The 8,097-nt window shown below is 29.8% G+C and overlaps 1 non-coding gene across 1 annotated transcript; it reads left to right on the top strand.

Annotated features, from left to right (window-relative positions):
- Window positions 1-1,494: 1,494 nt before the first annotated feature.
- LOC112752633 (U2 spliceosomal RNA) lies at window positions 1,495-1,690 on the top strand. Its single transcript, XR_003177060.1, has one exon. It is a non-coding gene; the product is annotated as a U2 spliceosomal RNA (small nuclear RNA).
- The last annotated feature ends 6,407 nt before the right edge of the window (window positions 1,691-8,097 follow it).

Below are 8,097 nucleotides of genomic sequence, written 5' to 3'. Positions count from 1 at the left end.
CAGTATTTTCAGAATTTTTTTACAGAGCCAAGAATGAAAATAGATTTTTTTGTTTTGAGGTCATTTTGTTTTACGGAAATGATAGAATGACTTATGGAGGAGGATAAGTCATATATTTCTACTTTTTCGAAAAGCTATGAATTAATTTTTGGAAGGTTAAAAATTGTTTTTAAAATAATACCAAACACATGTACTGTAACTTTTCATAATTCAAAAGTCAGAAAAAGTAGCTTCTGTTACTTCCCAAACCGGCTCTTAATACTTCTGAATTTGTAATCAATTCAATTTGCTAGTAGAAAGTATTAGGTGGAGTTTTTTTTGTCAAATGGATTGGACAACTCCCAATTTTAAGTACCACAACACATTCACACAACACTAAAGAGCTCATATTCAACACTTGGCACATTTGGCAAGGTTCAAATCGGGTGCAGAGACATGATTTTACCAATTGAGCTAGGCTTCAGCTGCAAGTGGAGTTAAGTTTGTACTGGTTTTTATCATTCTGGGCTTTCTTGGTCTGTCCTGGTTTTTCTCCCGGTGCGGGTTGGCTTTGTCCAACCCAAACCATGACAAAAAAAAAATCATTCAGCACTTAATAGTTAAATGTTAATAGTGAGTGAATGTGTGTAGTGGAAGGGAAAAAAAAAATAATTTAGCCTACTAATACTATAGGTTCATCGCGAATTTGTTCACTTGAATCCTATCTAAAGTTGTTTAAGGAGTCCTCTTAGACCCTGTCTAAGAATCTGTGATAAGTATGAATGTTTAAAAAAGTTACTATTATTAACATTACTTCATATAGCTTGGTTATATTATCCAACAAAAAAAAATATAGTTTAGAAGAGGGACAAAAGATTATTCATTATGATTCCATGCTATATTATGGCATTATCACCTCCCATGTTCTCAAACATAATGAAAAATTTATATGCCAAAGAACTTGGAGCAGACGTGTGGATGACATTATATTTTGCTTTTCAAAGGAAACAATCATTAACTTGTGGATATAATATTATCATGACAAGGGTTAAAAACCTGAAATGCCATTGCATCTTGTATGACCTATGTAGGCTGGATACTACAAAATATAATGTCAAGATTTTTCTACAATTAGCTGAAGTTCATTTAAAATAATATTCAAAATTAATTAACCTCTCAATTCATAGGACTTTTTTAAGCATATAACTCTTATTTATATATGTGTGTGTTATCATTTATACCAAGAATAGTCTAATTACAATTATGAATCACTACCACTCTTTCTATGGGCATTCCTAACCTTTTCTTCTTCTTCAATCTTCATACTCAATGGGATTTATAATTTAAGCATGAAAGTAACAACGAAACAGAGACACACACACAACACACTAGTGAGATAGCCTCTGTTGTGTGCTGCGTGTAATTGCGTTGCTAGTGAGGTAGCCCACATCGGGCTGGAGCGAACAAGAACCACAGCCTTTGATATAAAAAGAGCATGGCTATACTGAACAACTCATACCTTTCTCGGCCTTTTGGCTAAGATCAAGTGTAGTATCTGTTCTTATCAGTTTAATATCTGATATGTGGGCCATTGGCTCACGCGATATTAAATTTATTTTTTGAGGGCGAGTGGCCAACACAGTAGCTTGCTACTGGGCCTCTCAGGCGTCGCCCATGCGTTGCACTATTGCAAGGGCCTGGCGCACCTCACCAAGTCCAGTTTAAATATTTGGTTGTGTTGTTCAAGATATGGGTAAAATGGTTTCATGGTAAAAACTGCTTATTTGGAAGATCCTTCATTTTTACTGACCAAAAAAAAAAAAAGAAGATCCTTCATTTTTCAGGGGAATAGAGGTGGCATAGACCATTTTGTTTTATACTCAAAAATAAAAATATATTGATGCAATCCCTTAACTTTGGCTACTGATCGCACAAAGGAAGGACCCCAAGTGAAGAAGATAAAAGATTCGCCGCCTCTTGTTCTTTTATTGGCCTCAAAAGATTTTGGATTTTTTTAAAAAAAAATTACGCTGTTATAGACACACTAGGAGCTGTAAAATGAACTCCTTAAAAGTGCACCAATTCCATGCAAATTTTACAACCTTAGAAGAGGAAGAAGAAGCAGAAGCATTATATTTTCTTCTTCTACATCCTCCACTACAAGCACAACCACCATTAAGCCCTCAAAAGGTGAGTCTTACACTGTTAGTTTCAAGACACAAAGGGCGTGCAAGCTTGGCATTTCAAGGTATCCTGATTTTGAATATGATCCACAAGGTGGAGTGGAACTGGTTCTGTTGCAAAGGTCGCCACAGATAACATTAATGAGCTTTTTGTTTCATTTGACCTTGAAACACTATATTCCACCACTAAGTAGTTTTACAACCAAGTTTCTGGGGTTGCCACTGCCCCATTCTCGAAGATTGATATAGTGCCAGAAGCATTCCAAAGAACTATTAATCAAGAATCTGGCAAGGTAACCAATTTAATTTTATAGAATATTACAATCTTTGAACTCTACAGCAAAATGATTCTTACATCAACAGTGGGAATTGAGCTTAAATTATTACAATCATCTTTGTAATAAGCTAGATTGATTTTGAATTCAAGGCCAAGTTCTTGTTTTCTGCTGGGAGTATCTATAAGGCTCCACCACTAATGGTGAAAACAGTGTTGACATCTAAAGAATCAAAGGATGACAAAAAAATAGAAGAGGGAAGAGATTGGAATTGAGGAAAATTGCAGTCTGGTTGGTGTGGCAAAAGTTGATCTAATTGATGATTTTTTCATGAATTCCTTCTTTGCCCTTTCAACTGAGTGCCTTGCTGACCTCAATAATCTCAATTTCTGCCTCATCTTAAAGAAGAGATCATCATCACATTTTGGACATTGTTAAAACCTATTTTAATTCATTTCGCAATCCAAGTTGAAAACATTGAGTAAAGGCTTTAGTGAATACACAAGTTAAATTTGAATTAATTTATTCATTCTAGAGCTTACTGTTCTCTATCACATTTCATGTATAGCAACAAGCCAACAATGCTGAAGCCTATTATAATGCATTACAATATAATAGACCACAATTTATTTGTATATTTTTTATTACAAAATCGTAACTGTATAGTTGCTAGTGTATTGTGGTAAATTATGGATTTTTACTTTGTAGTTATATTTGTATTTGTTTTCCATGTTAATTTTTTTTATTGTTCACGCTTATGGATTCACATTCACTTATTATGTTCTTGAAATTTGGATGTGGTAATTTGCCTGAGCTACATAAATATTAATTAATGTATATAATTATATTTTATAAGTATTTATTGCCTTATATCAAAATCATAAGACTAAAATGGTTAGAGGAACAAGTATTTAAAGCAAATAGTAAATAATCTAAATAAAATTTTTTAAAAAAAAATTAAAAAATATAAACAATTAGAATTTTGTTTTATTTATTATTTATTAATTACAACAATTTTCGATTTCTTGGTATTTTAATTTTTTTTTTCTTAAAAAATTCCAATTTTCAGTTATCACCTCGTGGCTTTATGTTCTAGCTCCTCAGCCTCCGCCTCCGCCTCCTCCGTATGAATGTTGAGAAAATTCAAGTATCATTTGTGATCAATGTCCTAACTGTTTTGAGATGAAGGCTTTCAAAGAGCAGCAACAATGTGGGGTTTGTTTTTTGTTCTTTTTCTTTTAATTATTTTTTGTTATTTTTTAAATTTAATTTAGTAAAAGTTCTTTTTAAATGTAGCCCATCAAAGAAAATTGGTGGCGCATTTCCTCTCCGATAAGTTTATCTTGCGATAACTACAAGTCAAAAGTACTCTATTATTATATTTTTAAAAATAACTACATTTTAGTTCTGTACTTATTTTATATAAATTAGGATGTAAAAGTTTTAAAATTTGTATACTTAAATATCAACTAAAATCATAAACTACTTAAGACAATAGTCATTTATGAAAAAATAATTTAACATATAAACCACAATAGACTGTAATAATTTATGAAAATATTTAAATTTTATATTTAAATTTTAAAATATAATATTTTAAATTAAATTGTAAATAATACTTATATTTTTCTTATCCTATTTTATTTAATTGATTGATATTGGTTTAAAAAGTTATAACATTTCTTAAATAAACTGATTGAATTTTAATTAGTTACATTTTAATTTAAAACCTTTTATTTTTAAAATATTTTTAATTTTTTTCTAATATTAACATTTTAATATTTAAATTATTTTAGTGCAAATCTATAAACTCCTAAAATGTATAAAAAAAGTTCTTAAATTTGTAAGAATTACAAGGAGTTATACTGTTATTTAATTTGTGTTCGAAAAAAAAAATATTTATAGTTAATGTTCATCAATAAACATTACAAACACATGCTATACATATGTTACAACTACTATATTCACACAAAAATTATTCTCTTATTTACCTCATCATGCATGTTAATTTGCACAACAAAAATAATGTAAAATTTATCTATACATCTTAATCTTAATTTTAAATTTTTTAGAATTATATATATATACTTTTTATTTTTTAAATCACGCGATAATATTTATTTCTTAAATTTTTACATATAAACCGCATATATAACTTTTATAAGCCAATATCAATCAACGCCTCCACTAAATAAACAGCAAAAAATCTGAACAACAGAATTGAAAATTTGACCTAATGAAGTTAAAAAAAATACTCCACCTAAATTATCCAATCAAAAGACTTCATTCAATAATTTAAAAATTTTAACCATCCATCATACCCTAATTTACCAAAGCATGAACTTCTCTCCTAAACTCTCTACCATCGTCGCCTCACCAACTAGCCCTCACCGGACATCATTGTTGCCTCTTGAGTTCTTCACGCCATTCCTTGGTCACCAACCAGCCCCGATCGTCGCCGCCGGAATCCTCCCCACCGCCGCTGGTTCGTCAAGAAGGACCCTCATCGACATTTCAGGGTAATCATCCACTTAAGGATAAAAATAATCATTTGCATACCTAGTGAATTGAACATCCAGCATGTTTTAATTGTATCTAACTAAACTCATTCCAATCAAATAACCATCCACGTAAGAATTAAAATAACCATTCGCATACATACTAAAATGACCATCCGGCATATTATGGGTTGACCACAACATCTAACATGTATATTAAATTTCTCAATCCACGACTAGGTGAGGGAAAGACAGGTTGCTATTTACGGCTGTGTCTGCACAGACTGGGACAGCGGCGCATAGTCAGGCTGCGGCGGCGTGCACGGGCCGCAGTGTTTTGACTGCGTCTGAACGGCGACGTTATGATGCGTCGGAACGACTGTTTCCGGCATCGACGGCGAGTTTTGGACATGGATCGGAGATCGACGATGGCGAATTTTGGACATGGAAGGAGAATCATCGGGATGAACAACGGTGTGAATGGAGGTGAGGAAGGAGGGATGAACAACGACGACTTACCGATGTTATCTTATCTTTATTTATTAGTTTTTGTTCCCTTTGTATTATTTTATCTTTAAATTTTAAACTTTGTAACCAATCTAATATTTTTGGATTGACTTAGTTAATATTAATTTAAATGAAGTTAAGGCAAATCTAATATTAATAGGGAAATAAATTAAATGCTCTTCTAATATTTATAAACAAATTAAATGAAGTTAAGGCAAATCTAATATTAATTTGTTTCCCAAGTCGGTCCGAGCAGTTTGGATGAGACCACACGGATTGGATTTGCCACTGTTGGGCCGTCCAGAAAATCTGTGGGTTACTCGTTTCGTATTAGTAATGTGGGCTGGACCTAAATCTTAATAGGCCAGATAAACAAAAAGCCAAAATCTGACAAAATAAAAATTAATAGGTGACTCCAAACCAATGGAAATCTGAAGATTAAAATCTATTAAAATAAAATATGTAGATATTCAAAAATATTATGTACACTCTATTAAATTAGTTAATATATATTTGTGTATAAATACATGAGTTCTTTAACTCTTATTTTTAATATATATTTTATATTATCTCCTATTTTTCGACTATGAATATCACCATTAATATTATTTTTCTGTATTTATTTCATTATCATTTTTTATATTTTTTATTTTGAAAATTAATAATTTTTTAAGAGTTGAAGTTTTATTTATAATTTTTTTAATTCTTTTAATAATTTTCTCTGATTTTTAAAAATTTATATTTTAATCTACCGATTCTTATTATTAATTATTTTGTTTTTAGTCTAACAATTTTTATTTTATTTTTGAATACCTTGAATAAAATTTATTGTGGAATTGAGATTTTGGAAACAATCATTTTGTATTAATTTAAGAAATTTAATGTCGTTTGAATTAATATTAGTTAGAATCATTAATTTTTAGTTTATTAATTTAAATAATTTAATTATTTTTTCTCTTAGATCTTCTAATATATTTATTGATTCAATTTTATTTATAATTTATATTTTTATTATTAACCCATATTTTTTAAAATACGTATTTTAATTGTGGCTAAATAAACAACTTTAATAAAAATTATTTTTATCGTCGTTATATGGGTGGTGGCATTTCTTTTAATATCTCCATTAGTTTAATAGAAGATTGTAAAACCTTCCAATAAGCCTATGGTTGAAGGGTCATTAATTAATATCATTGTGTCTCGATATAACGTTTGAAGCTAACAATAGGCTATTCAATCTATATTCTATAGCCTATATAAGCCTTAATTGATAATATTGGATGAAAGAGGAGCTCAATCCTGAGCTTTACATGTGAACCAAGCTAACTGTAGTTAGATTAGAGTTAGTTAGTTAGAACTAACATGCCAGCATGGCACTAAGTTAGTTACTTGTATGACAGGTAAAGGCAGTTCATTAATTAATTAAACTCAACTACTTTTGGGTTGCGCAACTATGATTTAAAAAAAAAAAAATCATAAAGGAGCACTTTTTAATTTTTTTTTTTTTAATCTTTCTGATACTTTTTATTAAACAAGGTTAATTAACTAATAACCTTCAAATAAAGTAGAGTTGAGAGTTCAAGGTTCAACTCTTTTGGACCAATAGCTATCACGAGGGTCACAGTTTAAAACATTTTGAGTTAACATTTTAAAGCCTTTATTTTCTAAGAACAGAAATTGAACTAACTGCTAATTACACTGGAGTTTCATTCTTAACATATATCTTTTAATTCTACAGCAAAAAACTAAAATAAAATTGTATGTCCTACTATACATATAGAATTATATTTATATTTATATAATTAACGGCATTATAATGGATTTTATTTTTGAATGATATATAGTTAGCTTGTCCAAGAATGAAACTTGGTTTCTAGAAAAGATTATATTTATATACGGCATAATTAGTGCCATATGTTCCTCTGGGTTTATTTTGTATGAAGTCCGAGTCAGAGATATGAGAAAAATCATAGCTGTATGATTTATTATTTTTTATCATTATTTAAACTTAGTTAGCTTGTCACAATTTTATAATCAAACTCACAACAACACGAGCTTGATTCTTATTGTCCATTAGATAGTCAACTTCAATAACTTGCTTCAATTGTGAATTCGTGATAAGATGATCAGTGTAGAATTCATTTTTGTTTATTTGTTAAAAATAAAGAAGAATTCGCGAAGGAAGTGAAATAATGAATTTAATTTTAATGTATTATCAGTATAAAATTATTTTATACGTACATTAAATCACATAAATGTTATATAAAAATAACTACCTTTTATATTAATTATGTAAATGATCATTTAAAAAAATAGTTATAATTACACGACTGTGTAAAATATTTTATATTATTAGATCATTAAAATTAAAGTCGTGAAATAATTAAACACATTGTTTTTAACCATATTGCAAGCTTAATAATGAACTTAGCTACCACATTAAAAGAAATTTGTTTGCGGACCCGTGATTGAGCAATGTGGCAGTGCATGGTCTTTTTCCTCTGATCTGTTCTCCACATCCAAGTAGTGTTTTTTTGTTTGTAATATATATGTAACATGCAACACACACTTAAATTGATTGCATTTACATCCACACTGTCAAATTCACTTTCTTCTTTCTGAATAAGGGACTTTTCTCATCATAACCATGTCCCA

Source organism: Arachis hypogaea, chromosome 15 (genome assembly GCF_003086295.3).
Source record: "Arachis hypogaea cultivar Tifrunner chromosome 15, arahy.Tifrunner.gnm2.J5K5, whole genome shotgun sequence".
NCBI lineage: Eukaryota > Viridiplantae > Streptophyta > Magnoliopsida > Fabales > Fabaceae > Arachis > Arachis hypogaea.
The sequence above is the reverse complement of the archived record's forward strand: the minus strand, read 5'-3'. Positions and strand labels throughout refer to the sequence as shown.